Consider the following 13,466-nt stretch of genomic DNA (forward strand, 5'->3'; position numbering starts at 1 on the left):
AGTCCAAGTCAAGTCTCAAGTCTCTGAGCCAGAGTCCAAGTCAAGTCTCAAGTCACTGAGCTAGAGTCCAAGTCAAGTCTCAAGTCTCTGAGCCAGAGTCCAAGTCAAGTCTCAAGTCTCTGAGCTAGAGTCCAAGTCAAGTCTCAAGTCTCTGAGCTAGAGTCCAAGTCAAGTCTCAAGTCTCTGAGCTAGAGTCCAAGTCAAGTCTCAAGTCTCTGAGCTAGAGTCCAAGTCAAGTCTCAAGTCTCTGAGCTAGAGTCCAAGTCAAGTCTCAAGTCTCTGAGCTAGAGTCCAAGTCAAGTCTCAAGTCTCTGAGCTAGAGTCCAAGTCAAGTCTCAAGTCTCTGAGCTAGAGTCCAAGTCAAGTCTCAAGTCTCTGAGCTAGAGTCCAAGTCAAGTCTCAAGTCTCTGAGCTAGAGTCCAAGTCAAGTCTCAAGTCTTGAAGAGTTATTTTAGATCTTTAAGTAAAAGTACTAAGGGGTGTGTATGTGCAGTATATAGCCTTTGTGTATAAATAACCACATTGTATATTTTTTTTAAACATATTTTAATACACATTTATTTTTCGGTTAAGTTCTGAGTGTGTAGCATGACGGGACTACACACTCAGTATTGTATAATGATAAATAAAAAACTTTGTAGCTTGTATTACTACAGTGTAAAATAATAAAAACTGCATTCAAAGTATTACAGTGCCTTTAAAATATTCTCAAAAGTCCCAAAAGTAAAAGTACTCACAATCCAGAATGCTCCATTTCAGAATAATCTTATATTACTGGATTATTATTATCGATGCATTCATGTGCTCATCACTTTAATGTTGCAGCTGGCGCTCATTTTAATGACTTTATATTCAGTTTTCTTCTGACGTGTAGTGAAGTAGATGTATAAATATTCAAGTACAGTACCCCAAAATTGTACTTAACTACAGTACTTATAGTAGCAGCAACAAATAGGCGCTCCTCCTCCCCCCTTTTCCCAGTCAGTGCAGTCTGCTCCCTGATTGGCTGTGTGTCCGGGGATCAGTCGTTGCCGTTTGCAGTCAGAAGTGCTGAGTGGACCCTCCTTTCTAAAGCACCCCCCTCCCCCCGACTCCTCCTCCCCCAGGCCGGTTCACGGCCTCCTATTATTTAGCAGATTTTGTTTGTGCGTCCCGGCTGAACCTTCTAGTGTGAGCGTTAAAAACTGCAGCAGGGATCATATATGTGCCTCTGCAGGGACGCGGGGGGCATAACCTAACAAATGTGTGGGGTCAATTGGTAAGGACTGCTTTCTGTTGTGTTGGCTGTGCCGAGGTAGAGAGGCGGCTAAGTGGTGTGCTGAGAGGTGTGAGAGGGTGGAGGTGATGGGGAGCTCGGATGTGGATCACATCGACCGGGACTCCAGGTTCCACTTTTAACTAACAGCTAACTTTGACGCTGGATATATTTCAGAGCCTCGCAGTGAGAACTTGGAGTCTTGATGAATTTAAGGCAAGTGTTTTGGTTCGTCTGCGCCGTCTCGGCTTGGTAGCAGCTCAGTTCTCTCCTGGCGAGTGTTGTGTGAAAATAAATTTCTCCCTCGGATTACTACATTTTGGGATGAATGGTTCTTTTCATGGGAGCGTTCGTGACGTTGCTCTGATGGTGATCTGCCAGCGTGTTTGTTGGGTGACTCAGATATTAAGAGCGAGCTCCTCTCGCTAGCTGCTGCAGGCCGGACGAGGACGATGTCAAAGTTACCTGGTTCCTCTGACTTGAAGGACGCCGGCGACCGGTCAGTAACAGAAAACATGTCTGCTGAGGAGGAGGAGGTAGCAGGGTTGGGTAGAGGGGGGGAAACAACTAGAACCTGACAAGACAAACAACAGGGGGAAGAAAACAGCTGCTACGGCAGGAAGGGGTGATTTATAACGAGGAGTTTTAAATGGAAGGGTAAGCTGCCGAAACTGCTTCTATTAGATCTGCAAAGAAAGACGAGAAGATTTCTCGAGGGGGAAAAGAAAGTTAAGGACCAGGACACGAAAACCGGACAAAAGAAGAGGAAGCGTGAAAGGTTAAAGTCGAGGTCATTCCTCGAAACCATCTTCCAAGGAGCTGAAGACGGTTTAAAGATCCTCAAGATGGATCTGAAACCTCCAGGAGCAAACCATGAGGACAATGAAGAGGGCTACAGGGGGGGAGGAGGGGTGAGGGGGGGCAGGTTCAGCTACACAAACAATGTTCCCCTCGGTACATTAAACATCGAGCCCCCGCGGGCGACAACAATGGCGTCAGCAAGGCCCTTCCACGTCTACGTGTTGCTAGATCTCTCTCTGGCTGGGTTCAGTGTGCTCGAACAGCACAAAGTGCAAACAATCGAGAGGGTTTTTTCTCTTCTGTTTCCATCGCGCTCAGCAGGTCGCAGCTCCTATAAAGACACAAAGGCTGCAGCTGCCGCGGCGGCGTGGCACGGCGCTCCTGCAAGGCTGACTGATGGTCAAGGAATGTGAAGCTGGCGTCTGAAGGCGGCTAAAAACAAAAAAACGCTTGCTATGGTGCTTCGGTGAGGAGTGTTAGTGGTTGAGGTACTGTCCCGCTTCCTAATCCGGGCTTTATCAGGCGAGGGGAGGCTGAAGCTGCGAGAGCTGTGGATGTGATTGGTCGGTCAATTTTTTGGCTGCAAGGCGTTTAAAATCCCGGATTCAGATTGAAAAAGTGGTGACGTCAACAAAAGGTCGCATCTGCGAAATCTGCTGAGACTTTAATGATTATTTGGTGTAAAATATTTTCCACTTGTTGAGCTGCTGCAACGATCAGTTGTTTAATTAGTCCATCGGATATTAATTTCAGCCATTGTAGCTTATTAAGTTAATATTTGCTGCTTCCTGCTTCTCATATCCGCCTGTACATGTAGTAAATGTTTAAGTTTTGGACGAAAGGACGTCATAGTTATCGACTAAATGAAATGTTAACAGATTATTACTGACATGATGATCGATGGAAAATTGTTTTTGCCGAGACATCTACATCGCCACACTGAATGTGGATCGTGTTTCCTGGTTTTCAGACCAAAACAAGTACCTGCCTGATTCATTGATCATGAAAATAATCATTATATTTGTCGAACAAGCTTCTTTCCTGGTTTGTTCGTGTCGTCCATCTTATTACAGGATCTCTTACGGTTTATCACAACTTGGGCCGATTCTTTATGATCTTATTGGACTCATCAAAGGTAGCTGCTGAGATCTGAACAGACAGTTCGGGTCGTAACTTTACTGTCCGACCTCGTTTCTGAGTTTAAAAGCAGACGTCCGGACTGAATATATAGCAAGTTGTAATCTGTTTGAAAAGAGAATACACCGATCAGCCATAACATTATGACCACAGACAGGTGAAGTGGATAACTGATTACATGGTCACCTGTCAGGGGGCGGGATCTATCAGGTGCAGCAGGTGAACGTCATGTCCTCAGAGTTGATGTGTTAGAAGCAGGAGTCAGTACCTGTCTGTGGTCCGAGGAAGGAGAAGAAGTGAACCAGCGACAGGGTTTTGCACGGAGATCCTGCAATAAATGCAGAAAGAATATTCACCAATACGCTGCATTCGTTCATTCATACTAAACTGTTTGCAGCATGATATCGTTACCAGCTTTCCGGAACCAGCGGCGTGGAAATAGACCGTTACGAGTAACAACACCGGCTGTGTCTTTTCACACGGACATAGTTTTGTTACTGCCAACGTTCCCGGCTCAGAGGTGGATCAAACCATCCCGGTATAGTGACGCAATACTCCTGGAAAATAACGCAGTGTGAAAGCGGCTATTGATGAGCGCGGGGAGCGAAGGCTGGCCCGCGCGATCCAACAGCTGAAATAGTTGATGCTGGTTCTTATAGAAAGGTGTCAGAACACACAGAGCGTACCCAAAGGAGTCCATGCCTCGACGGGTCAGGGGTGTTTTGGCGGCAAAAGACAGACCTACGTTACGACCAGTAGGTGGTCATAATGTTATGGCTTTTGGCCATTTTGCAGTCGGTTTCCATTCTTTTCTGTTTGTTAGAAACACAATCCGTTTGCAGAGACTTCAAAATTGCTTGAGAGAGGCGACAGTCAAAGACACATCCTCCAGTTTCCCACTGATCCCCCCTGTCCTCCGGTTCTAACACTTAGCAGATTATTTAGCTTTCTTCACTGTTTAACGGTGAATATTCTGATGTACTTATTCATTTAGCTGACGCTTTTCTCCAAAGCGACTTACAATTGCTATATATGTGTATATTGACCACCACCCAACAGCTGCTGAGATGAGTTTGAGTCTGGAACAAAGATGTTTAATAGAATTCGATTTATTTCTATGCTTTCTTGGAAGGCTGTAAACTCGCCTGAAATGTTGCTGTTTTCTCCCGGGCTGTGTTGTCTTCGCAGTAAATGAACTGTATGAAATCCTCCTGGCTTTAACTGACTGTTGTTCCCGCAGGTTTCCCAAGGGGACGCTACTGAGAAGCTGGCTCACCAAGTCGCGGCCCAGGTTGCTGCTGCTGATCGCGGGGTTGAAGAGGCCTCAGGTGACCCTCATGAGGAGGAAAAGGATGAAGCGAACAAAAGTAGCAAAGGCCACGTAAGCGGTAAATATGGCTTATGTTGCATGGAGGAATGCTGAACGGAAAACACAGGGAGTGGTTAGAGAGGAGGAAAACGTAACGATACCACATCGACAGGTTACCTCACGGCTGCATTCTTATCACAAAATAACATCCGACACGCTGAACTGCTGCGTATTTTAACATATAAACTAGTAATAACCACAGGCCGGTGCAGTTAAAGATATTAACAGGACGACACTGAGATTCAACATCAGGCTTAAATACCTGTGAGGTGGTTCCAACAAAGTGAGCCTGCTCCTGGCAGCTAAACCATGATTCATGTTGTCTGCGGCGGTTTTCAGTCACCCAGGTCATAGTCATCCAGGGAAGGTTCTAAATCAAGGGCAACTTGAACCTTCCCTGCACGAATAATCTTGTTTCGGTTCTATTTAGGCAACTCAAAGCTATTTGCTAATGTTCTGGAAAGATTGTGGATAAATATTTATATAAGTATGCTGAGACAAGACGGGTTTCCATCCGAGTAAAACGAGTATCCGGTACAGATAATGAACTTTTTACACGAGTTAAATGTGTCAATATTTGTTTTCTGATAAACAATAAATATACAGTCCTTTAAAAAGAATAGTTGTAAATCAAAAACGTTGCTCTGAAGCTGTTCTGTAAATAGTTTTCTAATAAATACAGTAACGTCCGGTTAGCCCCGCCCATCCCGATTATGGATACAGATCATTTAATAGGTTGAACAGGTACAGATATTGGTGTACTCGCTCATTCCCAGTTTCTACACTTTCCTGAAGTTGGCGTGTCGACAAAAGCAAAACGTGACAAAGTGCAACGGAAACAGACGTAGTCAAAGGCGAAAGCATCAGCTGTGTGTAGCGATGAGGAGGGTGGAACCTTCCTCACTTTAACATCTGAAACTAACAGAGGTGTCCGGTGTCGCCGTGTTCTCCACGTGGTTTTTCAATCGTTTGAGCTTCGACGGCTGCTCTTTTAACGCCATCGCCGTGTCTTCTTCTTCTTCTGCGGTGGTTTAACGGCAGCGGCTGGAGAATCAGCTCCAGTGACAGTAGTGGAAGGAAACATTAATTTGCGCTCTTTTGGATGGAAACTGACCGGAGTGCTATTTGCTTCCGTTTATTAATGTGTTTCCTGTTAAAACACAAAGCTTGGGAGGGACTTTGGGAGAGTTTGCTGTAACCAATTGCGCTGAATATGCGTTACGCCCCCAAACCGTCATGCAGATTCTGGTTCCAGCTCCCGCCGAGTGAACACGGCAGACCAAATACATCCTCCGAGGTACCGAGGTGGTTTTCTTGCCGGGTTTGGCTCTTGGCACCCCGGGACCAGAGTCAGCTAATAGGACCGCGAGCAGCTCGGCTAACATTAACCGAGCTAGTTAGCTACAGATGCAGACAGATACAGTTGTGACAGCATTTAACCGTTTAGCAAAAAGTAAAACCGTCTCTCCATCCTGAAGTTCTGTAAATCCCCTCGGTCCTGTATTCCCTGTTGGTCTCGGAGGCTGTGTTCACTGGAAGGCTGCTGAACGCGGTTTCGTCGCCCGCTCGCCCCGGCTTCGGCGCTCACTCCGGGGGCCGGTACCCCCATCACTCCCTGCTGGGTCCCCCGCCCCTGGCCATAAACTTTACAACCCCCTGACCTGAAAACCTAACTAACACTCCGCCAGTGCTCCGAGCTCCCAGTCCAGGCAGAGCCGGCTAATATGACCGCTAACTGAGCTAACGAACAGCAGCTAGTAGCAGTTAGCTGTTACTTTAGCATCACGTAAAGCTATCTGTTCATCAGCGAACTCTGTGAGGCGGAGCAGCCTCCAAAATCAGTTAATGAAGATGTGTTTTTGTTTTTGTACGGACATCAGTGAGGTCCGGTGGTCGGCCCCCGGAAACACTACACTCTGGTGACGTCATAAAAATGAGCTTTTCATTGGACGCTCACTTAATAAACGCTCTCGAGTGCAGGATGAGTCATCAACATTTTAAAATCGTTTTCCAGGAACTGTCAAACTCTAAAATACCTTCAAGAAAACCTACAAAACAACGTTTATCACCGTTGTTGGGCCAGATGCTGGTGTATCGATGACGTGTAGTGCAAGGCAGATGCAAGAAGAACAAATAAACATCGACTTTGATTTCATGTGTTTTAGTTGCCTAACGCTAACCTCACACCACATTCAACCAGCTAGAAGAGTCCGTTTTTGCACCGTCGTTTGAAGGCATGGTCTTATTGGGGTTTGTGTTCAGCTTGTTGTTGTTGATTAGAAAAAACGTCCAGTTCTGTCATCGTGAACGCTTCACACAGTCTGTTGGGATTTTCCTGCTTGTTTTCTCTGTTCTGAACAAAGGAAAACTTTGATGTTGTCCGTCACAAAGCCACCGTTCCTTCTCTTTCAGAACCTGCAGCCGGATGCCCCACTTCACCTGAGTCCTTGACGCAGAAGATCTGCTCATTAGATATGGAAGACAAAGAAAAGGAAGACCTTTTTGTTGGATCTTTGCCCCTGCAACGAACTAAAATCCAGGAACCACAAAACACAGCGACGTCAGAGGACGAACCACAGAAACTGAGACCTCCAGACTAATCCGGATTACACCTAGACCTGGACTACCAGCTTCTACCCCTGCCCTTTCTTCAACCACACATCTGCTTTGGCTCATTAGACTGTAATGACTTAAAGACAAACTGTTGGTAGAACAAACACTGCTGTCCCTGTGCTCTTAGACTCTTTCAGGTTTCCAGGTCCAAGGAGTCCAAAGTAGTTTAGCTAATTAAACTCTGACGGGACGCCGACTCCTGCCTCACATTCTTCTGCCAGACCAAAACCTGACAATATGATGCTTTACATGATGCGACCACCACAACATCCAAGCCTTGATGGAAATGTGCGACGTCAAAAGACACAGCAACCCGGAAAACTAGGTTGCTAATCGTGACACTTGTTTGAAACAGATAAAAATTTGCTTAATTATCTCTGCTGTCCCTGCAATTTAAAGAATTTGAAGTCCTTAATTTGCGGACTGGATCTTCTAGGTTAGGTTATAAACTTAAATGTTTTGTTTCCCTCAAAATTTTATTTTATTAAGAAGTTTAGGGACTAAACGCTCCGTCGTGTTCAACCCATCACATGTGGATGCTTGGTCAACACGCCTTGGTGTCGCTTTTTTTTACGCCCTGGGTTCCCTTTAGCGTCAGTTTTGAGTGCAGAGGGCTCAGCTGTCAAGTTAGCAATAATAAATATGCAACATCAGGTGAGCATTTTAAAATGAAACTCGTGGTTAATGTTGTAAAACATCATAATTTGGTTAAGTTTAGGCACCAAAACTACTTGGATAGTTTTAGGGAAAAATCATAGTTTGGGTTAAAATAACTTTGTTACTTATGTGACTTAACTTACGCAAGTTAACTGATGGTACTGACTTCATTAAAAACAATCTATGCTGACTTTTTGTTACACATGGGAAACAAACCCTCCACCCTAACCACCTCCTTTAACCGTATTTATACTTCTGCGTTGAATCTACACTGCAGCCTGATGCGCACCACCTCAAAAATTTGGTTGCAGCGACGTGGACCACAAGAATTGTGATTGGTCGGCTTGGTAGCACCACATTTCCTCCAAGCCTCCGGGATCCATTCGGTCGATAACATTTGGAAAGTGTAGAGGAGCCGCACGACTATCATTTTTCTCCTTTTCAAGTTAAAGGAGACCTATTATACCGCATTTCCAACCCTATATTGTAGTTCTTAGACTCCTCTATGGCAGCTTTGCCTGTTCAAAGATCAAAATTTTCTTTCTTACACCGGAACTTCATGTAGGCCTTCATTTCAGCCGCTGTCTGAAACAAGCTGTAGATGCCCTGTCTCTTTAAGGCCCCTCCCTCCAAAGCCCACTGTCTTCTGATTGGCCATTGTTTTATGTGTTTACCAGGTTGCCGCAGGGATAAGGCTGCTCATTCCTTTGTGGGCGTGGCCAGCATTCTCTGCCTGGAGCAAACGACCATATATGGAAATCCGTTGGTAGAAAAAACAGTTTTAAACAGAGCGTTCAGAACAGGGGGGATATCTGAGGTTTTGGCTCACATGGATTTCTTTTAAATACTTTAACCTCATAATTTGAAGCTTTGGCCATGTTTAAAATGAACATTGACATTGTAACATTATAGAAATGCCAGAAAATATGAAAAAGCATAAAAGGTCCCCTTTAATGTAGGACTAAACCGGAAGCTAGCCGTCTGGGCCAGGAAAGGGCACCACAGTGGACGCTATAACACTGCTGCCAACTAGCGTTTTGGTGGTGTACTAGCAGAACGATGCACAAGAAGAAACTGCAACGTAGCTACCGGCGTACCTTACACCGCAGGTTACGGCGTAAACTCGAAGCAGAAGTATAAATCAAGCCTTTCTCGGACTTTTCTGTTATTTATAATCTACACCTACTTTTAGCGTTCACAAATGATACTGAAGGGCTTTTTCCCCCAGTGCGCTGAACTATGGCGGTAAGGTGCGTTTCAACCTGACAGCAAGGGGTCTTGACCATGCGTCCATGTGTGGCAACATGGCCATGAGAACAGGTCTTTGTGTTTGTCAGAATGTAATCGTAGCCACACCACCGGCTCAAATGGTGGCGTGCCCGGAGAAATCAGCTTCAAGTGGGATCCCACGTGAAGCTGATTTCCTGATCTCGCTGAGCCGACTGACTGATAATATTTTCTTCCAACCCTCAGGAAAGAGGGTTTGTGACTGGGTTAGATATCCTTCCACTGCTTGCAACAGCAGCTTTGATGCCAAAAAAAACATACGCAAATTTTGAACGGCATCTAGCTGAAAACATCCTTTAACTCAGTGGTTCTCAAACTATGGGGCAGGCCCCCCTGGGCAGGGGGGCGTAGAGCCACTTCAGGGGCGTTGTGGATGTTGAGCGGACCTTAAGTTGCATGAATACGATTCATGTGGTGACATAAACAAACACAAGCTATCAAGGCTATTTTGCTAATCTGAGTTTTTCAGATGCCTGTATTGTTAATGATTGATCCGCTATTGCTGGGGTGGGGGGCATGATGTTTCTGATGGGGGGTGAAGTTTGAGAACCACTGCTTTAACTACATTACTTTTTAAATTTAAGTGATTAAGAATTTGGTTGGTTGAGGAAGGCCTCAGCCAGAAACTCTGACCAACAGGGATGTAATGGTGTGCTTACAGACTAGCTTGATTTATTTGATGCAAAGAAATTATTCAATAAAATGGAAACTCATTTTTTTGACCAAGTGGAGCCTTCATTCTGTTCTTTTAGCTTTCAGCACCACGGATAGACCGGCATTCAAATTATTAGAATAAGTTTTGTTCAGCATGCTAACTAAGTTGTGAAATCTGACGGTCGCCTATTGTTATGTGATATTACTCGGTACATTGTCACGGCGTAAGTGCGGATTCACTTCAAAAGAAATGTGAAAAAACCAACGCATTCTCATCTCAGTGCTTTCAGATAGCGTGACAAAGCGTAATGATTTGACACCCTTCAGCATCCGTATGAAACGTCCCCGTTTGCAGCAACACAAAGGAGGCTAACTGGCTAACGCTGCGCACGGCCGATGTGCTTGCAGGTGGGGTTAGCCGGTCGATAAAGTCAGTGACTTAGGTTTAGGCAGTAACATTTCTGATGGTTATGGTAAGTGTAGGGGGCTTCGGGGGGCTGTCAACACCTTTAACGTGAACGTAGCTAGCTAACTAACTAGCTTCTGGTCAGTACGGGACGCCCCAGAGCTTCTCATACAGACTCAGACGTTCTGAAAGCGTTGGTATAGGACGCCCTGAGATGGGAACCGGCTGAAAAAACCACACCCGACATGATGACACTTTATATTAAGATCTCTACTTCTTGTGTTTTTTTATTGCCTGTCATTCAACTTTTTAAAAGATTTTAAGAAATCTGATAAACGTGCATTCAAGGCAATTCCTTAAATCTTTATAGTGACGTCCATCAAGGATATATATATATATAATCTTTGTTGACCATATGGACTTGCTGTTAAGAGTGAGATAATAAACCACTGCCTTAATATAAAGTGTCACCGAATATTTATTGATTAACAGGTTGGCCAAAATGAAATGAATTGTGTAATACACCATCTCAGAAGCTTCTGGATATGTTTACACCTGAGGTGTCTTCAGATTTCACACGCTATCTCTGCTTTACTCTGCCACGTCGATGAACTTGCTGCTACAGGCGACTCTGAGCATCAAAACCAAACTTTCAGATTGTTTAAAGAAAGTTATGGGAACTTTTTTTCCCTGAATGTTCTCCGGCGGGCTAATTCACTTCTTGAAAATACGCTGATGTTTGTCAGGTAACAAGAGAACATTTGTTAGGTAAGCTAAACGTTACTACCATCTGTGGAGTTGAATCCAAAATGCTTCTTCACACATGGTTTGGTGTAATAATTAATTCAGCTAGTTTTCTCCATTTAGCATTTTACTACCGTACAAAACATAAAGCACAGCCAAGTTTTAAAGTTGGACAGATAATTTCCCGCATTCAAATGATTTTTTTTCTCCATTGAGATCGAAAATCTCTTTTGTTAGTACACTTACATGCAGTACACTGTGTAATATGTACTTCATTGCGTACGTTTTGTCAGGGTAGTGTCAAACACTGTGGTTGTGCACTAATCAATCGATCAAAAAATTTCTTCTTCTATTTAAAGGTCGAATTGTAGCCGGACGGATCATTATTGCCATCATTTGACCGCGATTGTCACTTATCTGCCAGCTTGTTTGCTCTCTTGACTTCAAGTCAGTTTTATTAAAAAGCAATTAAAACAAACTTTACTTTTGCAATCGCAGCTGCTGCAGCCTACCATTTTCACAAGTTTGAAAATACATCGTTAGTCACTCCCCTTCTGCTACGTAGCCAAGATGGCGACTGTTGAGGGTGAGAAGTGCAGCGTGCCACACAGATCCTTATGACCGCTATAAGTGCGCTGCATTTTGCCATACTTCTCAGTTATGCTCTTAAAATAGTAAGTGTAAGTATGGAAGGGTGCAAATTAAGACACACTACTGGCCAAGGTAGCAGAAGTGGCAGCTAACAAGTGAGCTTACTAGCCAGTGCTAGCTCTATGACTAATGACGATGAAGAAATGTGTGATAACATGTTATGACGTATGGTAGAAGTAATGCATCAGTAACTGTGATGGGGTTGGGGGGGCTTTCAGGGAGGAACGAGCAGGAAACATCTAGTTATTATGCTACCTGTACATGTTAGCTTTCCAGTAGTAGTACAGTTAGCTAAGTGGCTAAACTATACTAACAGATGCATTTCACAGCAGAATGTGAAAAACATCCTGACATGCTAATGTGCTTCAAGATTTTGAAGGGAACAAGAGCATCTTTGACTAGTAGCAGTGTGGCTACAACCCCTTCAGCTGCGCTTAATAAATATGCATTTACTGTTTACTGTATTTTTCAGCTGACATTTTGTTTAGAGGCTGCTCGCCACCGAACGGGGAAAAGTTTAGTTACATCTATTACTGCTGCTGATAATTTCTGCTGTTTGGGTTCCTCTTTTCTGCACTGCTTTATTTGTTGAGGTGATTCTGAAAATAAAAGCATGACTTTGTAAAGCAAAAACTTCCAGTTGCCAAAAGTTTTTCGAATGTCGTGCAAAAGACATTTTCAGCAAGAGTTAACAGATTATATTGTCCACTGAAATTTAATAAGTTATGTTATAGTCTTATTAAGTAAATAGTTGTATGCAGCGGCCTTGATGATTTGATGTATTTTGATTGAATCTCGTAGCAGCTTCTTCGTGGTCTGACCACTTGCATTTAACAGAACCATTTATAATGGATAAAAAAATACATTTTTAGTTTTGACTGAAATGATAAAAATCAGAATCATTATTTTAAGTTTCATGACTATTTTCTTTAACTTACATGACAGCTCTCACATAATTGACCCTTCGCTAAGCCACGCCCCGAATATGCAGCTGGCCAATCACAGCGCAGTATAGGTTTTGCTTTAACTGAGCGCCGACACGTTCATGGCTGCGCTCCGTTCACTCTAATGCAAAAAGAGTCATTTTCTAGCAAACGCTGTTCCTGTTACAGCAGCTACCCAGAGAAGTACAATTTATTCTCTTTCCTCTTTCCTAAAACAAATCCCGAAAAATGTCGGCTGTGGCTTTTTCTTAATGTAATGTTAGTTGGCTAATGCTAACGTTACCTAACTTACTACTGAAACTAACGCTAACGTTTGAGCAAAACACTTAACCCATCGTTGCTCCAGAGGCGTACAAACTCTGACATATATAGTAATTGTAAGTTGCTTTGGATAAAAGCGTCAGCTAAAAGAATAAATGTACTGTATAAACCCTACTGACTAAATCTAGTTTTACTCATAAATGTGAGTTTTTACTCATAAATTTGAGTTTTAATTTGTACATTTACCACTTTTATCTCAGAGAATTTCCAAGGTTTTTAGTCGTAAATTTGTGAGGTTATTTTACTTATAAATTTGAGATTAAATGTGAGTTTTACCTCTTCTAAATATACCACTTTAATCTCAAAGAATATATAAGTTTTACTTGTAAATTTGCCACTTAGAACTCTTTTTGATAAAAAATTTGAGTTTTTGACTCAGAAATTTACCACATTATTCTCAGACTATCAAGAGATTTTATTTTGTAAATTTGCAAGTTTTTTAAATGTAAATTAGTTTTTTTACTCGTAAATTTACCACTTTTAAGAATATAGAATAACCACTTTACTATTAGACTATCAGCGATTTTATTTTGTAAATCTGAGTTTTTTTACTTGTAAATTTACAAGAATTTGTGCATATACTGATACATTTATAAATATTTATTCTTACATTTCTGGGCTTTTTTA

This window comes from Micropterus dolomieu, linkage group LG04, assembly GCF_021292245.1.
Source record: "Micropterus dolomieu isolate WLL.071019.BEF.003 ecotype Adirondacks linkage group LG04, ASM2129224v1, whole genome shotgun sequence".
NCBI lineage: Eukaryota > Metazoa > Chordata > Actinopteri > Centrarchiformes > Centrarchidae > Micropterus > Micropterus dolomieu.